The sequence below is a fragment of the Octodon degus genome, unplaced genomic scaffold (genome assembly GCF_000260255.1).
Source record: "Octodon degus isolate 3935 unplaced genomic scaffold, OctDeg1.0 scaffold00072, whole genome shotgun sequence".
Taxonomy (NCBI): Eukaryota; Metazoa; Chordata; class Mammalia; order Rodentia; family Octodontidae; genus Octodon; species Octodon degus.
Window position 1 is genome coordinate 7,701,011 of NW_004524648.1, and position 20,791 is coordinate 7,721,801.

General features: G+C 52.0%; 1 long non-coding RNA gene across 2 annotated transcripts; it reads left to right on the top strand.

Moving 5' to 3' along the window:
* The first annotated feature begins 238 nt into the window (after positions 1-238).
* LOC111817847 lies at positions 239-19,276 on the top strand. 2 transcript variants are annotated; one of them, XR_002821952.1, is made up of 2 exons: positions 239-316; positions 18,275-19,276. It is a non-coding gene; the product is annotated as an uncharacterized LOC111817847 (long non-coding RNA). The 2 variants fall into 2 exon arrangements; XR_002821951.1 differs by having other exon boundaries at positions 272-643.
* Positions 19,277-20,791: the final 1,515 nt, after the last annotated feature.

Consider the following 20,791-nt stretch of genomic DNA (forward strand, 5'->3'; position numbering starts at 1 on the left):
AAGGGCTGCGTGACTAGGAGGAAGGCACTCGAGACTCGGGCCGCCGACGTCCAGACCCCGTCCCCAGGGGAACACTGGCAGCAGGGGAAGAGGACGCCAGAGACACCCCCGCCCCCGCCGGTGTCCTCCCGTGCTGCAGGCTGCAGCGGGCGTCGCGGCCGGGGGCGGTGCCGCCGAGGGGCGGGCGGAGGGCGGGCCGGGGCGGGGCGCCGTCCGCTTGGCTCTGGGAGGCGGTGCCGGCGGGCGCTGGCTGCGTCCGCCCGCCGAGAGCCGCGGGGTGCAGCCTTCCTGATGTGTCACCAGCACGTGGAGCCAGGTCGGGCTGCGCGAGCGAGCTGAACCCCCAACTTTTTGAGGGGTCTCGCTGCTCTGCTCTTGTTCCTGTTGGGCCGGCCGCGCCCCTTCGGTGACAGGGCACCGGCGGCCCTCGGGTTCGGTGCAGAGCGAACGAGTCCGGGGAGCCGGGCCAGATACGCGCGGGCTAGCTCGGACGTCGGGGCACCGAGCCCTGAATTGAGGCTGAGCCACCCGAGCCCTGGCGGCTGCGCGGACTCTGCTTGCGGAGGGCGTGGCTCGCGGCGGGGTGGGGGTGCCCGCGCCCCAGCCCTGCGACCCGGCCCGCACCCCTCCGAGCTGAGCGCAGGTAACGCGGCGGCGCGGCGCGGGAGCGCGATGAAGTTTCTCGACGCGTAACTCGTGCGCCCGGCGGGGATGCGGCTGGCAGCCTCGGGCCCCGCACCTCCCCCACCGCGCGCTGTCCTTCGGCCTGCGCCGGGGCGGCCGGGTGGCCTGGAAGCTTCAGAGCCTGCCGCCGGCCGAGGTCTGTCGGGATAGGTGACCCTTCTGGGAGACGCTGTTTTGGGGAGCAGAGCGCCGTGCCCAGAGCGGGCGGCCTGCCCCAGCCCTGAGGAAGCCCGACGGGGACGCAGCGCACCCCGAACTCCGAGGCGGACGGGAGCTGAGGACTGGGTCTTTGCGGGCGAGATGAGGGTGTCGGTTCAACTGGCCTACAAAGTCCCAGTCCTCGGCCCCCAGGACCGGCGTCTCCTGCGCTCACCTCACCCCAGCACGGGTTCCTGGGGCTCAACCCTTGGGGGTGTGCACTCCGGCACTTGCCCGGACCGGAGTAAAGGGTTGCAAGTCGCGCGCGTTGCAAGAGAAATGGCAGTGTGCTCGGACGTGTGAGGCACACATTCTTAGGGGCTCTGCTGTCCCAGTGGAGGTGGACCTCGCTGGGGAGATACGGGGTGAGGGGAGAGAGCCGCTCACTCCCGGATGGGCAAGCCCCATCCGTCCATCATGGCCTGGCTTTAGGGCTTTCCTGGGCGGCAACCTTGAGCTTGGGGGTGGGGAGGACCAGTTTGATTTCTAGACCTGCTTTGGAAGAGGTGGGATTGGCTGTGGCGCTTTAGCTCTTGTGGAGCTGTAAGTCTCTGATCCACAAAATCATGTCTTCCTTGTGGGTGTGTATCCCACTGGCTGGTCTTTTGTTTCTTGACACGTGCAACATTGGTATCCCATGCAGCTCTACTCAAGTTTTATGATGAAATTCTTCCTTAAATTGAATTCCTCACATAAGTTTGATTCTACTCCCCTGCCCCCAAGAAAATCCCCCACCAACTTCTGAAATCTAAAGTTGACTTACATGGGGATTTTTATTTTTATTTATTTATTTTTTTATCATTTTGCATTGTTTTGGCAGTCTTGCACTGTGTTTTTGCAAGGGGACACCTTGCAAAATATTTGAGAACATGGAGTGAGGTGACTTGAATTGTGTGAAGGGCAAATTGACAAAATCGGGCACCTCTCTGGTCCCTTTCTTCTTGACATGGGTCGGGGGAAGGAGAGGTTTCTAGAAGCATGGAGTAGAAAAAGGGAGAAACTAGCCTGGTTAAGTTGGCTCACCTCTTGAGAAGTCGTGCAAAGACCCATAAAAAAGGCATTTTCCACTAGGCCTAGTGGTACATGCCTGTAATCCTAGCATTTGGGAGGCTGAGGCAGGAGGGGCACTGAGTTTGAGGCCAGCCTGAACTGCATGTGTGACTTCAAGGCCTGCCAGCCCGCACTACATAGTGAGACTCTGCCTCAAAAATCCAGAAGAGGCATTTTCCTCCAGGCTTGGTGGCATTAAGTCCACGTGACCTGCTCACTGTGTCAGGAGCAGGTGTAGAGGAGAGTGAGGAGAGCTTTGGGTTCACTCAAGGCAAGATTGGGCCTAGGAGTTAAGCTGTTGGCTGATTTTAGCTGTGCAAGCGCTGTCCTGCAGGCTGTGGTTAGTGGAATATACAAATGCCACCAGAACTTGGGGAGAAACAAGTTTCTTTGGCTTATGGGATAGGTATCGAGATTCTTTACAAATTCTGAATTCTGAGACTATCATCTGGGAGTGGAATTGGTAGCACTTCTAATAGGAGGGCTTGCCCCTAATTAAAACTGCTCTCTTTGGGGCACTGAATCAGATTGGGAAAATAAAGTTCTCCCTCCTTTGAACTAACTTTTCCAGCCTGGGGGATTAGTATCGAAAGTAAGTGAAATATAAATCTCCAGAATAGTTCGTGGTTATAAAGCGTCTACAAAAGTGGGCTAGAGAAAAAAAAATAAAAGCATGCCAAGTTGGATGCCTTTATACCCATCCTGCAAGGGACAGGCTTGGGGATGGAGGACAAAGCATGCTGGTAATAAAGTAGCCAGGAGATAGGAGCACACCCGGCCTGGTTTTAGTGACCTGTAGTCCTCCTTCAGGCCATGCTTTCGTATGCCTGACCAGGGCTTTAGGGATTTTTAGGAAATGCCTGTGATACAGCATCTCTTTGAGGGAAGTGAATGATTAGGTTTTTTTTTTTTTTTTTTCTTGGATTTTTGTTGTTTTTGAGGTGGGGTCTCGCTGTGTAGTCCAGGCTGGCCTTGAACTCACTGTGTAGCCTAAGTTGGCTTCAAACTCTCAGTGATCCTTCTGCCTCAGCGCCCCCAGGGTTGAGATTATAGGCGTGTGCCACCATGGTCAGCTTTGTTTGGATTTTTTTTTTTTTTTTTCTTTTGCAAAATGTGATTGAAATCAGCTAGGCAGTGGGCTGAGATGGCCTGGTCTCCAGAAGCCAATTCTTGGTTTGATTGAAGTGGATTCATTTAGGATTTGTGTTTCAGCTGACAGCTTTGTGATTTTGCTGTCCCTTTTGAATTCTTAGTGTCCTGCAACAAATGTCTCTTTCCGGCCCACCCCCACCCCCATCCTTCCAAGATGAGTAGGAAAGTAGCTGGACTGTCAGGTTTGTTTGCCCCAGAGCCTTTTTCAGGAAGCAGCTAAATGGGAGGTGGAAAAGCTGGTGGGAGGGGAAGGATTTTAGCCAGACCCCCAGGGAGACCCACACTGGACTCCAGGTTCTGCCTACTGGGAGGAAATTCACATTCCCTCAACTCTTAAGTAAATGGCAACCTGGTGAATAATTAACTTCCCCTTCTAGCTTTTCTTTTAAATAAAACCCCCACCTATTAAAGATTGGAGATCAATTTTTCGCAGCAGGATTGGAACTACAAAGGATATATTGGGATAAGTGGTCTTCTCCCATTTGCCCCTAACCCTAACAACTTTGGCAGTGCTGATGTGTACTTAGAAATGCCTCCTGGGCCTCGGTGGGGCCACCCGGTTGGGCCTAGACCTGCTTCATGGGGTCTCCTTCAGTGTCCCTGCCCGAAGTTGAGCTGTCTGAACTATCCCGGGTGGCGAGGATTTGATCATCCAGTTTGTCTAGCAACAGCTTGGCCGTCACTGCTTTGTGGAATTGATTCCCCTGCCAGGCTGGTTTGCGGCTCTCTGTGCGGGCTGGTAAATATTTGGGCAGTCTGAGTTCTTCTACACAAAAGCACAGTGCTTTAATCTCTGATAAGTCCCTGAAAGAGAGTTGTCTCTGAAGGGAAGGATCATTTTGGTTTCCAAGAAGAGTTTTTCTTTGGAAGCAGCCCAATGAAGACCAGGAAGGTGTATAGAGGCTCCAATCCTAACTCTACTGCCAACTGGGTGGCCTTTACCAGTGACTTTTCTGTGCCCAGTTTCTTCCCTTGTGAAATAAGGGCTTGATACCTGCCTTGGAAGGGTGTGGCAAAGCTTATATGAGAAAATGTATGTGCAGTTCCAGGAACAACCCCGTGGCTTTTTGATGGTTTGTCCTTATCCCCTGGGCTCTTTTCTTTTAAAACTACTTGGGTATCCTTGTTGCACAGTGGAGGCCTCAGGCTTGTGGGTCTGGCGCGTTCTCAGGTTGATTCAGTAGTTTGCTAGCATATGGCTTTGGCTAAGTTACTTAATCCACCGTGTGCAGCAGCTTCATAATCAGAAGGCAGGGTGATGTCCTGGAAGTGCTTGCTGGTCAAAGTTAGTTCTTTTGGTTTTGATTTTCTACCACCTCTGTGCCAGGCACTGGCGCAGGAAGAGGCTGGGGTGACATCTGTGGGTAAAGAGAGGCTCAGTTCTTCACTGTCCACTGTGGCTTTTACCCCAGTCCTTGAAGTGTGTGAGGCATATTGGGAGGCCTCGGTTTGTAGCTGAGACTGAACTCCTGAGGAGATGGATGGGCTTCTCTTAGGATCTCACAGCTGGCCTTTGGGGCAGCAGGAACAGGGCCCCAGCCTTTGGGGTGCAGCCTCCCACATCTGGAGCCAACAAGCCTGAGCTGTAGCCCAGGAGTTGGATGGGTCTGGATTTGCCAGCAGTCCTTAAAAGAACCCTGACTCGCAGATGTGGCTGTCCTGCACATCTGCTGTGCAGTACAGCCAGCCTGGAAAGCCCAAAGACTCCTCTGCTGGATGCTGAGCACATTTCATGGAAGATCCCAGGAAAGGCATTTGAACTGCCGCAGCCACTGCAGGCTCGCTCCCTCGCTGGCTGGCACCCAGCGGGCAAGCTCAGCACACTCTATCAGGACAAAGAGATAGGAAGAATAAAAAAAAAAAAAAAAGATGTTCCAAGAAACGTGCTGAGAATAATCATCAGATGGGAAAAATCAGAATTTTAGGGGACTAGACCTTTTTTGTGTCATAGTGATTTTTTAATTTAGAATTTTGCTTGGGAGATGGGGATGAATCGTCCTGTTTTCAGTGCTTGAGCCTTAAGTAGCCCTAACTGTCCCTGGACAGAGGGCCGAGCGCAGGTGACTTCTCACCCACTGAATGTGCTGCCCCCTCCTTTTGACATGGTTTGGGAAATTTTGAAATTGCCCTCTAGCGGGACCCCTTATGTTTGCTGCCCAGGAGAACTGGAGGGGAAGGTGCTGGGTGGAAAGAATTGCTTTTTTTTAATCTCAGCTCTGCTACCCTGGGCCTGAGAGCACCCCTTTCTCCAGTGGGTGGTTGGATTGGGTAAACTGTGCCCCTTTGGAGCCTAAAGAGTCCTCTGAAAGTCTGTGCCAGGAGCAGTGCTGGTAGAGAGGAGGGCCTGGGTGGAACCTGGGCTGTGGTGGGAGGAGTGTGGGAGGGACTCAGTGCCGGCCGAAGTTTGGGTGTTCCTAGGAGACTGGCGGTTCATGCTCCTGAGCCTAGCTTATGTCCTCACGTTGGATTTCTGCCCTGGGGGCTGTGGGATTCAAGGACAAACTTGCCTTCTTGGTAATGAAGGCTTAAATTCTAGAATCCCAAGCAAACATGATGGAAATAATCCTCCGTCTATCCCAGGTGTGAGGTAGACCTCCTTTCCTAGGCTTCTGAAAAAACTAAAACTGCATTGGGCTTAATTGATAACAGCACCTGGCTATCCAGTGCACTCTCAGAGACAGAACATGTTCTGGGTTTTTTTAAAAACATTTTTAGCGGGGCTGGTGAGATGGCTCAGTGGTCTAAAGCACCTACTTAGAACAAGCTTAGCAAAGCCCAGGGACCGCGGTTCAATCCCCCAGCACCACATGCCAGCCAGCCCGCCCCCTGGTGGACTGAGCTGGCCCCACACACACACACACACACACACACACACACAAGTAAATAAAATTTAAAAAAAAATAAAAACATTTTTAGCTTATTTATTTATTTATTTACTTTGAAATGGGATCTAATGATATAGTTCAGGCTCACCTTGAACTCACTATGTAACCTAGGCTGGCTTTGGATTTTTTTTTTTTTTTTTTTTTGGCAGAACCAGGGACTGAACTCAGGTCCTTGTGCTTGCCAGGCAAGCGCTTATTCTACTAAGCCATCTCCCCGGCCCCTAGGCTGGCTTTGAGCTTGCTGCCTCAGCCTCTCGAGTGCTTTGGTTATATGTGTGCGTCACCATACTGGGCTCTTTGCTATTTAAGATGGGATTGGGAAAAGGGCATCAACGTTGGAGTTGGAAGTCTCCAGCTGTCCTGGAGATTAGCTGGGCTGGAGGCTCAGTTTGCGTACCTGATAATAAGCCTGCTTTGCCAGGCAGTATAAAGACTGCACAGATGAAGTATGAAGTGCAAGGCATGGTGGGGGCTGTATGTAGTGGCTGTATCCAGGTGATATCAGATGTTATCCTGGGACTTAAGGGACTAATGAACAAATCTTAGGGAGGTTAAGTCAGGATGATCTGGGGCAGGCATTTTGCTTACTGTCTGTCTGTCTGGGAGGATACCCTAGAAGAAAGGCTGGTCCTTGCTGAGGTAGAGGTGGTTCCTGCTGCTTCAGGGAAGCTTGCCTGGTGCAGCTTGGGAGGGGATGGAAGGAAGTGGGCTAGACATCACCTGCTTTCCAAGGGTGGTTCTTGTGACCACTGTGGGGGCACAGGTCAGTTGTGAGGATCCTCCTCCTGAATCCCAGGCTGTAGAGCTTGCTGGGGCCTTAACATGAGAGTGGGATGTAGTCTTGAAAAGAAAATGTGTCTGCTCTTGGAAGTGTGAGGGATTTAGAACGTGAGTGTAAGTAAAATATTAAGTCCCCAGCATACCTTGCTAGCGCCTTGCGTATCTGGGAACGTCAAGCAGACCACTCATTCCCCACAGGTTGTTGTGGAGGGTGACCCCTCCCAGGTCCTAAGACACATCCACACACGTGAGCTCACGATCCTCCTGTGCCTGGTGACTGCAGACAGTGCTCGTCTTTGCCCAGGTTCAGGTGCACGGCGTGTGTGTGGATATTGGCCAGATTGCTGAATGCTAAAACATCTGGCAAAGATCACTTATTGACAGTGAGGGTTTTTTCCTGGCAAGATGGTCTTAGAGGGTACAGTGCTAGGATGCTGGGAAACCACTTGAGCTTTGACCTGGAAAGGGATGGGGTCCAGGACCCTGGATGCAAGGGATGGAGGCTTGGATCAGGGGCAGCTCTGAAAACAAGAGCAGCCCCAGCGGGGCGGGGGCTGCTGCCAACCTGTCTTGGCAGGCTCCCTTTCGTCCTCTTGGTGGAGTTTGCTGTAATTAGACAAGTTGTGACAAATATCCCATTTCTCTTTGGGCCAGAGAATTGTGAGGAGTCCTGCCTGGAAACCCAGCCTCACTCACTTGGGAGCCATAATTAGGCAAAAGAACAGTTCGCGGGCCCTTGATTCAATAAAGACCCTTTTATGATGTTGGTTTTTCCCAGAAAAATAATACCACTTTGCTCCTTTATTGCATTTAGATGTGTAATCATATTAGAGCTGAGCAGCCCAGGGGACTGAAGTTACGTACTTGGGGTTTTCACCAAAGCCTGTTACCCATTCTTCAGAGAAAAACTGTGTCTTCAGGAAAGAGAGAGAGAGAGAGAGAGAGAGAGAGAGAGAGAGAGAGAGAGAAATGACCAGGAACATTGTTGGATTTTTCTGTCCTGGCATTTAAAGGATGCTTTCTCCCTTCAGGGTGAGAAGTGATCCAGGGGAAAAAATCAGAAAGTGAAACACCACTGGCCCATGGCAGTGCCAGCTTTTGGTGCTCCATGCAGTCCTGTGCCTTCTGCCCAGGCAGGGCATACATAATGTGCTCCCCACCGTCCCCCTGGGCCTTGCTGTATTGTAGGATGTGTCCTGCAGAGGACCCAAGAAAATGCCAGAGAGGGCATCTGTGCCAGCCCTGTCCCAGGTCGAGGCACCCAGGGGATCTCCACCCAGATCGCCACGCTGCAGGTGGCAGTGTTCGCAGGTTCCAGTCCTCTACCTTCTCCTGCCTCTCTGGGAGGGAGGAGCCCTACAGCATTGGCAGCTTTAGGTTTACTGGGAGTATGTGCCAGGTCCCTGTGGACAAGGGATGGGATGCTTCTTCCTGGCCTTTGGTGTTTGGAAGGGTGCAGTGCCTTAGGACACTGCCCTATGCAGACCTGCACTCACTGCCTTATCCTCTTGTCACTGTGCCCCCAAAACCTGCCCTCAGGCGGGCTAAAAGCATTTCCTAATCATGGAGTAAAATTGTTCTCAGAAATCTGCCCCATGCTGGGGTGAGGTAGAAATCAGCAGTGGAGTCAAGAACTTCTTTCCTAATTCAGGGTTTAGCAATATCAGATGATGAAGAAATTTCTGGTAGTCATTCGTAGGAGTGTTTGATTAAGAAACAGAGGGTGTGACCTTTCAGAATGCTTAAGACTATGTTGCATTTATTTTTTTTGGGGGGGAGGTACTGGGAATCGAACTCAGGACTTTGTGCTTGCCAGGCAGGCCCTGTGCCACTGAGCTATAAGCCTAACCCTCAATGTTGTATTAAAATGGGGAAATTGCACTTAATTGCAGAATATCTAACAGGAGGTATCAATGAAATATCTTTTCAGATACCCTTTAATGCAGAACTGTGTTCTATAGCGGTTCGGTTCTCTGTGTATGGCTAATGTGTGAAAGCGTCCTTGCAGAAGCACTACTATAACATTTTTTTCTAACCTTATATTTGGCTTTCTGGATATTTTACACTTGCTGGAAGAAGTGCGATTACATTCTATGTGTATGTATATTTTTACTTCCCCCCACCAAAGGAGTATAATTAGAACATCTGAAACCAGATTATCCAATTAGTACATTTTTTTTTTTCTAATTAGCTGTTAGGAATTTGTGATGAGATAAATTATTTTAGATTTCCAAATGGAACTCTGGCCATAGGGAGACTCTGAGGAAGTACACAAGGGAGAAAAATAATGGATTTGTGAAAGTTTAGGGCTCTCAGTCACTCACCTGCTCTCTGAGAAATCTAGCGTGTCTGCCTATTGGGCAGCTGCAGTGACCAGAAGACCGTTTACTGCCCTTGTCCTGAGTAAACAGTTGGGAAAAAATATTCATTTAATGTTAGCATCTCTCTGCTCCTGATAATGAAGCAGGCAGACAACAGTTGGCATTAAAAGCTCCTTTCTCTATTTTTTAGCAGTAATGTCAGGGGCTGTTCTTTAGAGGAAAAGCAAGATTCTGGCAGTGTGGATTCATTCGGTGTGTGTTTTACTGTGTGCCTGTGAGTGTTTTCTTGGTGCCCCGTGACAGGGAGCTTGAGACCCAGAGGTTGTCCTTTATAGTTAGTGCTGATCAAGCCCCACTGCCCTTTATCCCAAATCCTGTACTTCAGAAAACTCTGAAAAGCAAGAGTTTTTTTTTTTTTTTTTTTTTATTTTTATTTATTTATGTGTGTGTGTGTGTGTGTGTGTGTGTGGCCAGCTCAGCCCACCAGGGGGCGGGGCTGGCTGGCATGTGGTGCTGGGGGATTGAACCGTGGTCCCTGTGCTTTGCTAAACTTGTTCTTAGTAGGTGCTTTAGACCACTGAGCCATCGCACCAGCCCGCAAGAGTTGTTTTGTAACTAAATTTGTGGAAAAACCTGAACCAAACTGACCTGAGACTGTTAAGAGTCTATATTTGTCTTGGGGAGTGTGAATATTCATGGTTTCACTGCGGAGATATTAATGTGTTTGATTATGGTTGCCGCCCTGCTGGGGCACCACATGCCCTTCCTGAAATCAGGAGAACTCTGAAACACATCTGGCCTGAAGGACGGGTGTAAGAGATTGTGACCTGTGGTCACATTCATTTAATGAAGGTGACAATAGCTGTGTGTGCAGAGATTGTGGAGTCCAGCTTCTTGGGGCCTGTTTCTCCTTCAGCCACAGGAGGAGCCCATGGGCTGCAGGAGAGTCCAGCCTGCAGGGCATGAGTGGCGTAGACAGTTCTACTAGAACTGGGGCGGGGCCTGGGTGCCCCCCAAGATCTGTAGGGTCCCTCCTTCCCCATCCTTGGAAGTGCAACAGGTTTCCCTCCCTCTCCTATGCTAGACTTAGCCCAGCACCTGGTTCAATATCAACCAGAAAGAAATATCAACTGGAAACAACTAGAAACGAGGCACAGCACATGTCTTCTGCCTAAGCCCAAATAGTAAATATTTTAGGTCATGAGGGCCATGATGTTACTCTTGCAACTAGAGATGATCCCTGACTTACAATGATTCAACTTATGCTTTTTCAACTTTACAAAATGTGTGAAAACAATAACATTTCAAAGATGCCATATTTAGAACGCTGCTCTTTCCCTGGGCCAGCAGCACGGAGTACCGTTCTCACAGTTCTCGCAGTGACAGTGGGGTGCAGCTAGCAAGTTGGTCCTGCGATCAGGCGGGGGAAACAGCTGCTGTACTTACTGCCGTGCTGAGCGGGGACTTTGGGGAGGTGGGGATAGTAAATAAACATTTTTAGCTTAGCAGTGGGCCTTGCAGGACATGACCCCATTGTAAGTTAAGAAACACCTGTTTTTTTGTTATTGTAGCTTGAAAGTGCATCTGTGTTCTAATAAAACTTTATAAAAACAGGTGGCAGGGGGCTGGTGAGATGGCTCAGTGGTCTAAAGCACCTGCTTAGAACAAGCTTGGGAAAGCACAGAGACCACAGTTCAATCCCCCAGCACCACATGCCAGCCAGCCCCGCCCTCTGGTGGGCTGAGCTGGCCACACACACACACACACACACACACACACACACACACAAAAAAAAGTTTAAAAAAAAAAAAAAAAACAGGTGGCAGGCTGAACTCGGCCCATTGGCAAGCTTGCCTGCTCCTTGTCTAAGGGATAAATGCATCCTTCAATGTAGACTTTTCTTCCCATACTGCTGCGCTGCTGTCTGCCTGCCTGCTTGCCTTGTTCCTTCCCCAGTGGTGTCATGTCTAAGGACATGAAAATGGTACCTCACCTCTCCTGTCTGCAGCCACACTTGCCTGGACTTCTCTGCATGGTCTGGGAGCACGGATGAAAGGAAGGCGCTGCCCCCTCCAGCAAGGGCATGTATTGGTGTGGACAGATGCACTTGGGCCAGGTCCAGCCTTGCAGGGGTGCATGCAGGCCTCCCTCTGCTGAGGCACTTGCGGGCTGAGCCAAACTCCATGTCCTCGTCGCCACCAGCTTTGACCTGGGCAAGGCCACTGCCAGGGAAGCCCAGTCTCTGGAGAGTTTGGTGGAGCGGGGGCAGGGAGGCTGAGAGCAGTTCTTACCCAAAGAATTTCTGGCAGCAGGAGATGGGTTATCGTAAATGTAGCAGCTCTGATGGATGAGTTTCAGGTCTCCTGGTTTTGTTCAGTCCAGCCCAGAATGTCCAGCAAGGGTGGGTCAGGCCAGTGAGGCCAGCAAGAGTTTCCACTGCAACTGAGACTGACATCCAGCGAAGGCCTCTGACCCCCACTTACCTCCGCAGGGGGCTGACCTGGAGCAGGCTAGCCAGGGTAGGAGGAGGCCGGGAGGCTGCAGACGCTTGGCCCCTGACCTGTGAACCCGGCCAGTCCCTCCTCTTGTCCAGCTCCTGCCCCAGCGACTTCTTTCTGTAGGAGGGCTTTTCCCTCAGCCGTTTTGGGACTGGTGCTCTTTGCCAGGACCACCTTCCTCGCCAGCCAGGGTGGGGCTGATGCATAGTTTTCTTTCTAGAGCAAATTCCAAACAAGGGCTAACGCCTCATGGATTTTCTTTTTCCTTCTGGCATAGTTCTATGGGTTGCTGGCTATTTTAGGGACTCCCGAGTTCAAGTGGCACCTCCCTCCTCTGCCCTCTCTGGTAAGCTCTACTGGCTCCTCAGCACCCCCAAAGAAAGGGCACACCCCAGTCGCTCAGTCCTGCACACTCGGGGCAGACTGGTATGTTTGGTGATGGGGTAGCCAGAGCAGAGCTGAGAAGGGCCTCCTTGACACACCTAGTGCGTCAGGGGGTCCGCTGACAGTGGCAAGGGTGGGCCCCCTGACCCTGCCTCTGTTTTGAGCCTCTGGACCAAGTACTTCCTGAGCCGTGGTAGTAAGATGGCCCGAGGCAGGGATGCTGGACCATGGTGTCCCCGAGTGCCACAGTGGGAGCCTGCTGCCACTGCAGATTCCAGGTTGCTGTATCACCGTGTTAATAACAACGCGCAGGTCCCACGGGTGGCTCCAGGCCTGTGCTCTGCTGGATGGACCAGTGGGAAAAGGAGGTTGGGACACACAGTGCGATGTGTGTTGGGACAGCGCAGCAGGGAAAAAGGGATTATTGCTCAGATTGGGCCTGGAGTCAAGGAAGGTCACCCAGAAAAGGTGGTTAGAGTGTTGAAGTCCAAAGCAGGGAGTGGTAACAGTGGCTAGATTTGATCAGCTACTTGGGACAAGGACAGGCACAGTTCTGAGCCCCTTATTCATGTGAACTCAGTCCTCCCAGCTGCCCAGTGGGACAGCCAGACCTGAATCTCAGCAGAGACAGTAGTGAAACCTCCTGCCCAGGCTCACAGGCTCTTGGCCAGTGAGTAGAGAGCTGAGCCTTGCCCTCTTTCCACGTGGCACTGCATGAGGCGAGGAAACAGCGGGCGGCAGAGTGGCTTTGGGCGGCTGTGAGAGCTTGGGGGAAAGCAGGCAAAGCATCCAGTGACTCAGATCTTAGTGTGTGGAGACCTTGTGGGCTCTGTTTTGCTGGAGGAGTGCGTGTTATGATCCCTGGTTAAGGCAGAGGGCTCCAGGTGAGGTGGCAGGTGCCATTGGGCAGCGGGGGTGTTAGGCACTTCTCTGGTTGGTGGGAGGACGGGATAGCGAGGCGCACTCCTGGCCCTGTGCTCTTGTCAGAGGTCCATGGTCTCCTCTCTGCAGTCCAGCCCTGCTTTTGGCTTTGAGCAAAACATACTTTTGTGGGGAACCACCACACGCTTTGCTTGTGTTCTTTCCTTCCATGCTCATGTGGCCCTACAAAGTCCAGTGCGTTTTGCCTTTTTATGGATGTGAAAGCCAGCAATTGGAGGCAAAGCAGCTTACCCGTGTTTGCCTGGCAGGTGAGCCCGTGGCAGCCCCAGGCCTGACTGTCGTCTGTGGGCTTGTGCTTCTCACCACCACAGGCCCCGTGCGTCCCAAGAGGCCGAGTGTCTTGCAGCCAGCAGGAGCCCTGGCCAGGCCCCCCTGGGATGGGTGCAATGCCAGGCTGAGCAGGGCAGGCTCCTAGAAGCCTCAGAAGCGGATTCCAGCCTGGCTGGGGCCCCAAGTGGAGCGGGCTGGCTTTAGCAGACAGGTTCTTTGGCCTGGGTGGCATCTGTGAAAGACTGGGACCTGGAGAAGGGCCTTCTGGGCCTTCTGTGTCCTGGTGCTGCTGGGAATTGACGCTTTGCTGTTCTGGAGGCCCTTCCTGGCCTGTGAGAGTATCCCATTAAGAAGGATCCTAAACAAAGCCCTGATTCTGGAAGCTTACAAAAAATAATTTTAAAAAATCTTCCCCTTAAAAAAATTTGATCAATGGCCTCTTCCCATTCTTTTTCTTGGTGGCTATTGCCATCTTCCCTTCTTCCAGCCAGCACTTCCAGCCGAGCCTGTCAGCTTGTTAACTTGAACTGAAAACTGGAACATTCCAGAAATCTTCAAACTTGTCCTGTTGCACACTGTGGGCTGCTCTGGTAGAAAGGCTGGGGGTAGAGCCGCTTCCTCACTCGGGCCACCCAAAGAAGCTTTTGCCTGTCCATGAAAGGGGTGGGGTGGGCCATGGTAGAGTCCAGGAGGGCTCCCTGGGGCCCAGGTGCAAGCAGCAGCCTCCCCTGCCAGGCTGTCTCCTGAGTTGGAGCTGCCTGCCTCCCCCAGGAACGGAGGACCAGTGGCCATTAGTCTTTCTAGAATAGTCCCTTTGGGTTGTGTGACAGGGCTGACGTGCTCTCTTTTCCTCTTTGTGTCTCTCCTTTGAAATGTGAGGGAGGGCAGTGGGACGTTAGCTTCTTCAAGGACCTGCTTATGGAATAACCCGAGCTATGACTGTCGGCAAAAAATGGGACCAGAGCCAGGTGCCTGTGCTCTGGGAACCTCACAGCTGCACATTGTTCTGCCAGAGGGGCAGGGGGCAGTGGAGGCAAAGCCTGGACTGCTCTTCTTTCTCCTTCAGAAGCAGGCCCAGCCTCTTTGGTTCTCATGCCACCTCAGGCCTGAGACCCTCCCTTGGCCTCCACGACGGCGAGGGCCACGTTATGGGCTTCTCCCAGCTCTCACCACATCCTGTCCTTCTAGTCCTTGGCTTCCTGTGGGCAGAAGGCGCAGTGCTCTGAGTGGGCTCTGGGTGGAACAAAGGCTGATTATTCTCGGATATGCTGAGCCGTGCTGCTGTGGGACCCTGCAGCCACACCCCCATCACAGAGCTTGGGGGGTGCAGGCAGGGACATCGGTTAAGGGGAGACACCCTCTCCCTCTGGGTGCACCTGGGCCAGTGGATGACTGCCGCTCACCTGGAGACTGTTCAAGGACAGCAAGAAAAATGAGGGACTTTCAGGGGCAGCTGTGTTTTCTGACTCAGTCATAATGCCCCTAAAAATCCTTATTGTTCTTGCAGTGTGCATCGGGCAACTGCAGTAGCCACCAACCCATCCCAAGCCCCTCCAGGACAAAAGGGACTTCCTGGGGTCTCCACAAAATGAGAGTGAAAAGGGACTCCCTGACTGTTGAAGCAGTTGATTTGTCATGCACCTCTTTACAGCGTTCTGGGGGGGCTGTGAGGCAGTGGGTACTGGGCATCCGGGTGTTCCTGTGCAGGGTGGCACTCAGGTGAGTGTGGAGAGCTCTGTCTCTTGCACAGTGAAGGTTGGTAAGAGCCCAGCAGCCTAGGCAGTGCCCAGGAAAGTCATGCTTACTGCCATTAAAGCAGCTGTGGCGGGCTGGACGGAATGCCCTCCCCTCTTTCCTGAGCAGTCAGGGCAGGAGGGAAGAGAGCACCTGGCAGGAACTTGCATTGTATTTTAAAATAGAAGGGCCCTCTGAGTGCACTCTCGGAGACTGGCTGCCTTACACACCAGGGTGGCAGCAATTCAGGGTCTTTCCCCTCTTGCTGTGAGACTGGGGCTGTTTTTTTCTTGGCAGGATGTTCTCTCCCTCTTTGGCTTCATGGTCCCTTCTGTTCTCAGCAGGTGCTGCCACCTTTTCCAGCCCCTCCCCTGCAGACACTTTGAGTCAGCGCTTTATCTTTGGAGGGCTCCCCAGTCAAGAAGCAGAAATAATCCTTTAAAACAGGAACCCCTTTGTGATATGCCCCTCTTAGCACCACCCATGCAAAAAGACGTCAGCAGATCTCAGAGCAACAGAATCAAGTGGCTTGCCCACTGGTGGACAGACAGCAGTACAGGCGACAAACAGCGCTGGGCCTGCCCTGCCGGGTCGGCCCTGTGTCTGCAGTGGGAAATTCACCCTGGAAACAGTTCTGAGCCCCCTCCCCACCAGCAGCTAGCTGGAAAGCTCCCATCACCTGCGAAGGTGGGGGTGGGGCTGGGTGGGCATCTGCAGGGCCTTGACCTTCTAGACCTTCCTTCCTGCCAGCCTGGCCCGAGCTCCACGGCCTGGCAGGCTGAACACCAGCTCCTCTTTGCCTAGGACTCTCAGTTGCATCCTGCTCTGGGGGAGGCCCACCTCCAAGGTGAAGTTTAAACGTGGATGGTATTTAGCTCCTTGCAAAGCTCCGAGTGAGACTCGCACACCTTCAGTGGGCAAGGGTGGTGGCACAGCATCCCTTCAGCCCTGAGCAGTCACCCACCTCCTCCTACTTCTTGATCCCTTGCCTTGCCCTTCCATCCCTTCCTTTCTTCTCCTGTGTGTGTGTGTGTGTGTGTGTGTGTGCGCGCGCTACATTCTTTACCCCGAAACATTTGCAAAAGACAATACCTCAGTTTGTCTTAAGAAGGCAACACATTCAAAGTAAAAATGATTGCTTTTTTTTTTCCCAATTACAAAAGAATGGTCTTCATTTGAAAAATTGAAAATTGAATTGCTTTCAAAATGCTGTTCACCAAAAGGAGGAAAAAAGGTCTATAAATGTCCATACCTAGAGATAATGTCTGCTAATGAAATATGTCCTTTCTGCACACATCCCCCACCCAGTGGGAAACTGGCATTTCTACAAGAGACAGGCCTCTCATGCACAGGAGCCACTTCCGTGCCCATAGGAGACTAGTTTCTTTCTACCAGTTTGGGGGTTCTGTGGGTCCTGCCAGTCTCCAGCCAGGAAGATGTTGCCGGCAGGAGTTTGAGTAGATTTGCATCCCCCTGAACTAGGATGGGTGGAGTGTCAGTACTGGAGAAGTGCAGGTTGTGCCCTGACAGGTGCTCAGAGGGGCTTCTGAGGTGCTTCTTTGACTCCCATTGCACCCCGGAATCACTTGGGGAGTGTTAAAAAGCCAATGCTGGACTCTATCCAAGCCCAAATGGGTCTGAAATGCCAACAAAGGGTGTGGAGAGTACCCCATGGAGGAGAGGTATCTTGGTTTATCTTGAGTTTGTTTTTCGTTCTCTTCCTCAGGCAATTCTGTTAAGAGCCCATGCCCACAGATAATAATGGAAGATTCCCTCCAGCTCTGCCTGCAAAGCCCCATTGAGGATGTGACCATTTGCAGTTGGCAGGATTTCACTTCCATTATGATGTGTGCTGCCCAGTCATCTCTGATGCTACTTTCAGATGGAGAACAGGCTAAGGAGATGTGTGTGTGTGTGTGTGTGTGTGTGTGTGTGTGTGTAGGGTTATTCACAGAGCTGGTATGTGGAAGAGCTGCAATTCAAATCTGTAGCTATGACTCCCAAAATGAGCGATGTTTCAGTAGTACTAGTAGTGTTCCCAGTTAGCACATGTAAGAAACCTATTACAGGCTTCATAATAAGCAGCACTTGGTCATCCCAGCCCTGAGGGGTGTGGGTGTGGGCCACAGTCCCCACCCTAAACCCCATGTGAGTCATCTTCCGAGTCTCCCCATGCTGAGTAGCCCCCATAACCCTGGATGCATAACCGCCCACTCAGCCTGTACCACTGCTACTGAGACTTACCCCCAGTACATACGAGGAATGGGCTCAACTCAGGACACGTGGCCTGGGTCACCTGGCTGCTGGGTGCCCATGGCAAGACATGTGTGCCACTTTCCTGCTCAGAGATGCCCAAGAAGGGCCTCAGCTCTATAGGGCTTGAGTCAGAAGCCCTACTGGGGGTCCCCAGGTCTCCCCTAGATTCCTACCCTCCTTCCTTCCAAGAAGCCTGGCCTGTGGTCTGGCTGGGCGGGCTGCCAGTGCCTGGAGCTGATGCCGGGTGCACTGTTGGCTGCAGGAAGCTATGGGATATGCCCCAGCTGGTATGCAGAACTGGAGTGCCAGCCTTGGAGACAGGAGCCAAGGGCACCCCTCTCCTGCATCCCAGGGCTCTGGGCCAGGCTTCCTTTTGAAGCAAGGGCCTCAAGTCCCTGGTACTCCTCGTTTGGCCTGGGCCCGGGCCCTCCTCAGGCCAGCTGCCACTCTTTTCCCTACCCAGCTCATTGCAGTACACAAGTGTATACTCTTGTAAATGACATCTGGGAAACCTGCTTTCCAGAAAGTGGATGGTTGTCCAGGCAGGTGGAGCCAGCATTTCAGTGGGAAGCGGGGCATGGGTGCATGCTCAAGCCTCTCTTACCCATGCTCCCAGGGGGCTGATTTTGGGGGATCAAAAGAGCATGGGCCAGGGGTAGGGTTCTGTAAGTCCAGACCCAGTAGCTCCAAGGCTCCTGCTGGTCCTGGGCCACAGGTGCTGTGGGTTCCCTGGGTCAGGAGACCCTTGCTCTGGGCATGATGGCACACACATGTAATCCCAGCACTCTTGGGTAGGTGGGGAACACTGGATGCTGCTCAGTGCAAAGGCCCTGGGTTCCCTTCCTAGTACTGGGTAGAAGAATAAATGATGGAAAAGAAAGAAAACAAACCCCAGCTCAGAGTAGCCTAGCTGCCAGACATGGCTGAGACAAGAGCCTGGAGGACAGGGGTTGGGTGCTACAAGCCTTGGGCCTAGAGTCTGGTCAGATGCAGTCACTTAGCTGAGGACCTGGGAGCAGGCCTGTGAGTTTGATGGCTGTGGCGTTTCCTGTAGGAGTGTGAGCTTTCCGGCTCCTGCGTGTGAATACAAAGCCTTTGTGCCCTTTCCCTTTCCTTCTAGGAGTGCCCTTGTGCACAGAAGGCTGCTGCTGTGCCCAGAAAGACACTCCATGAGCAGCAGTGGTGACACACTACCCAGGAGGTCAGATTTGGCCCTCAGCATGGTGGATGGCGCCTTCTATTCTTCGTTCTACAAGGATGACTTTTCCTGACAGTCTTCTCTGGCCTCCCATCTGCTGGCTACTGTTAGGACGGTGGCTCTGGATAGTGGAGTCTGAAGGCTTGCCTCTTTGCCCTGGATTTCCCTGCGGCCCAGGCCCTCCTTCCTGGGCCAGGGGTAGGGTTCTGTAAGTCCAGACCCAGTAGCTCCAAGGCTCCTGCTGGTCCTGGGCCACAGTAACTCCTGAAGAGTGCCTTCCATCCCTGCCAGCTGCCACAGAGTAGGCGCCCAGCACTGGCAAGAAGCACTCTCCACTTGGCTTGGCAAACAGGAAAGCAATTGGTGCTCCCTTTGTTTTGATTCTTGTGTCTCTAACAGCAGAGCCAGTGACATCACAGAAAAGCAGCCTTGGGCTTGAGTGGAGTGGGATCCATCCCTGATGAACCGGCTCCCACAAAGTCATCTGGATACGGGAAATGTGATGGCCCATTTTTCTGATGATACCTCTCTCCACTACTCTGGATCCCTGGGGTTCAGGCTGGGCCAGCTCTACCCACTAGCTTTAGAAGCAGACATCTGATCCAGGCCTGCACACAGGCTCCTGAGACTCCCCCAGAGACTTCTGCAGCAATGTGGGGAGAGAGCTTTCTCTTACTGTGGGAGTTGCTAAGTCCACAGGGCATAAGCTTGGTGCTGCTGATGGCCAATCTGCTGCCCATTTGAGGATGAAGCTGGCAAGAAAGAGAACTAAGATGAATGGGGTGTGCTGCCCAGACTTGCCTCCCGCTGCCCAGGAAGCTTCTGAATCCAGTGGTGCTGGAAGCCAACTGTACCTCTGGACTGGCCTGATCATGGAAGCCAGTGCTTTTTAAAGTTTTTTTCTTTCCTTTAAAACCAGACTGAGCGAGTACAACGGCGAATTCTGAAGATGCCGCCCAAAGGAAAAAGTGGTTCTGGAAAAGGAGGGAAAGGGGGAGCAGCCTCTGGGAGTGAGAGTGCTGAGGAGAAGGTTCAGGGCCCCAAAGGTGGCGGCAGCGTAGTAGAGGTCTGACACAGTCTGCGTGGAAAAGCACAGAAAAATTATAGAAGCTATGGAAAAGTAAAGTCCGGGATGAGCTTCAGTGAAGTGGCCGCACAGTATAGTGAAGAGGAAGCCAGGCAAGGGGTGCCTTGGGTTGGACGATCAGGGCTCCACGGTAGGACCATATCAAGAAGCAGCATTTGCCTTGCCTGTGAGTGGAACAGACAAGCCTGTATTTACAGACCCACCAATTAAGACGAAGTTTGAGGGGGCCTGGCCCTAGCTCAGTCCTTTAAGTGGCTGCTTCCACAAAGCTGTCAGCCTCGGGTTGCTGGAGTTCGAACCTCACAACTCTCCCGCTGGCCAAAAGTGCCCTGAAGGCATTTGAAGAACAACAACAAAAAAAAAGACGAAGTTTGGATGTTATATTATTACGGTTGAAGGGAAAAAATGAAATTATGTGAAAGATTAAAAAAACCAAACAGACTGAGTTGGGTTTCTATCATAGAAAGGCTTCAAATGTGGGAAGTGTGTTTTTGTGTGTGTGTGTGTGTGTGTGTGTTTTGCGTTACTGGGGATTGAACTCAGGACCCTGCACTTGCCAGGCAAGTGCTTATTCTACTGAGCTATCTCCCCAGACCACTTCCCCAGAAGTGTGTTTTTGTGGCTTTTTTTTTTTTTTTTTAAAGTCAGATTTCTCTCTTTTTTGTACTGGAGATCGAACTCAGGACCTTACGCTTGCTAGACATGTGCTTATACCACTGAGCTGTCCCTAGCCCCATGGTCAGCTTTATTGAGATGCACCTCACGTGCAGTGGAATCCACACCCTGCGAGCACAGACATTCTGAGTTTGTGCAACACACCTTTGTAACTACCACCACAATCACATGTGGAACTTTTTCTTTTGGCCCAAAAATGTTCCTTCATCTCTTTCGTGCTCAATCCCTCCACCTGCATACAACCACTGACCTGCTTTTGCAGAAACTTGCTTTTGCCTTTCTAGAACTTCCTATAAGGATGATCACACAGGGAGCACTGTGTTTGGTTTCCTCAGCATGCTCATCCTTGTTACAGCGTCATGGACCCTTTTACGGGTGGGGAAGATTGCATGGTGTGGATGTGCATTGGTTTGCTCAGCCACTTACCTCATGATGTATTTTTGAGCTGTTTCTAGATCTTGGCTGTTAAAAAGAAAGTTGTTTTTGACATTTACTTATCAATCTTGGGGTGTATGTGTCATTTTTTACACATCAGGCTTGTTTTCTTTGAGACAACTAGTTGAGACAGCTAGATTGACTTGTTCAGAGCCTTGTGGCTGACACCATCACCGCTGGCACAGTGACCTGGAGCCTGGAGCAGGGGGTGGAGCACAGTGTTCCTTAACAAAGGGAGCTTA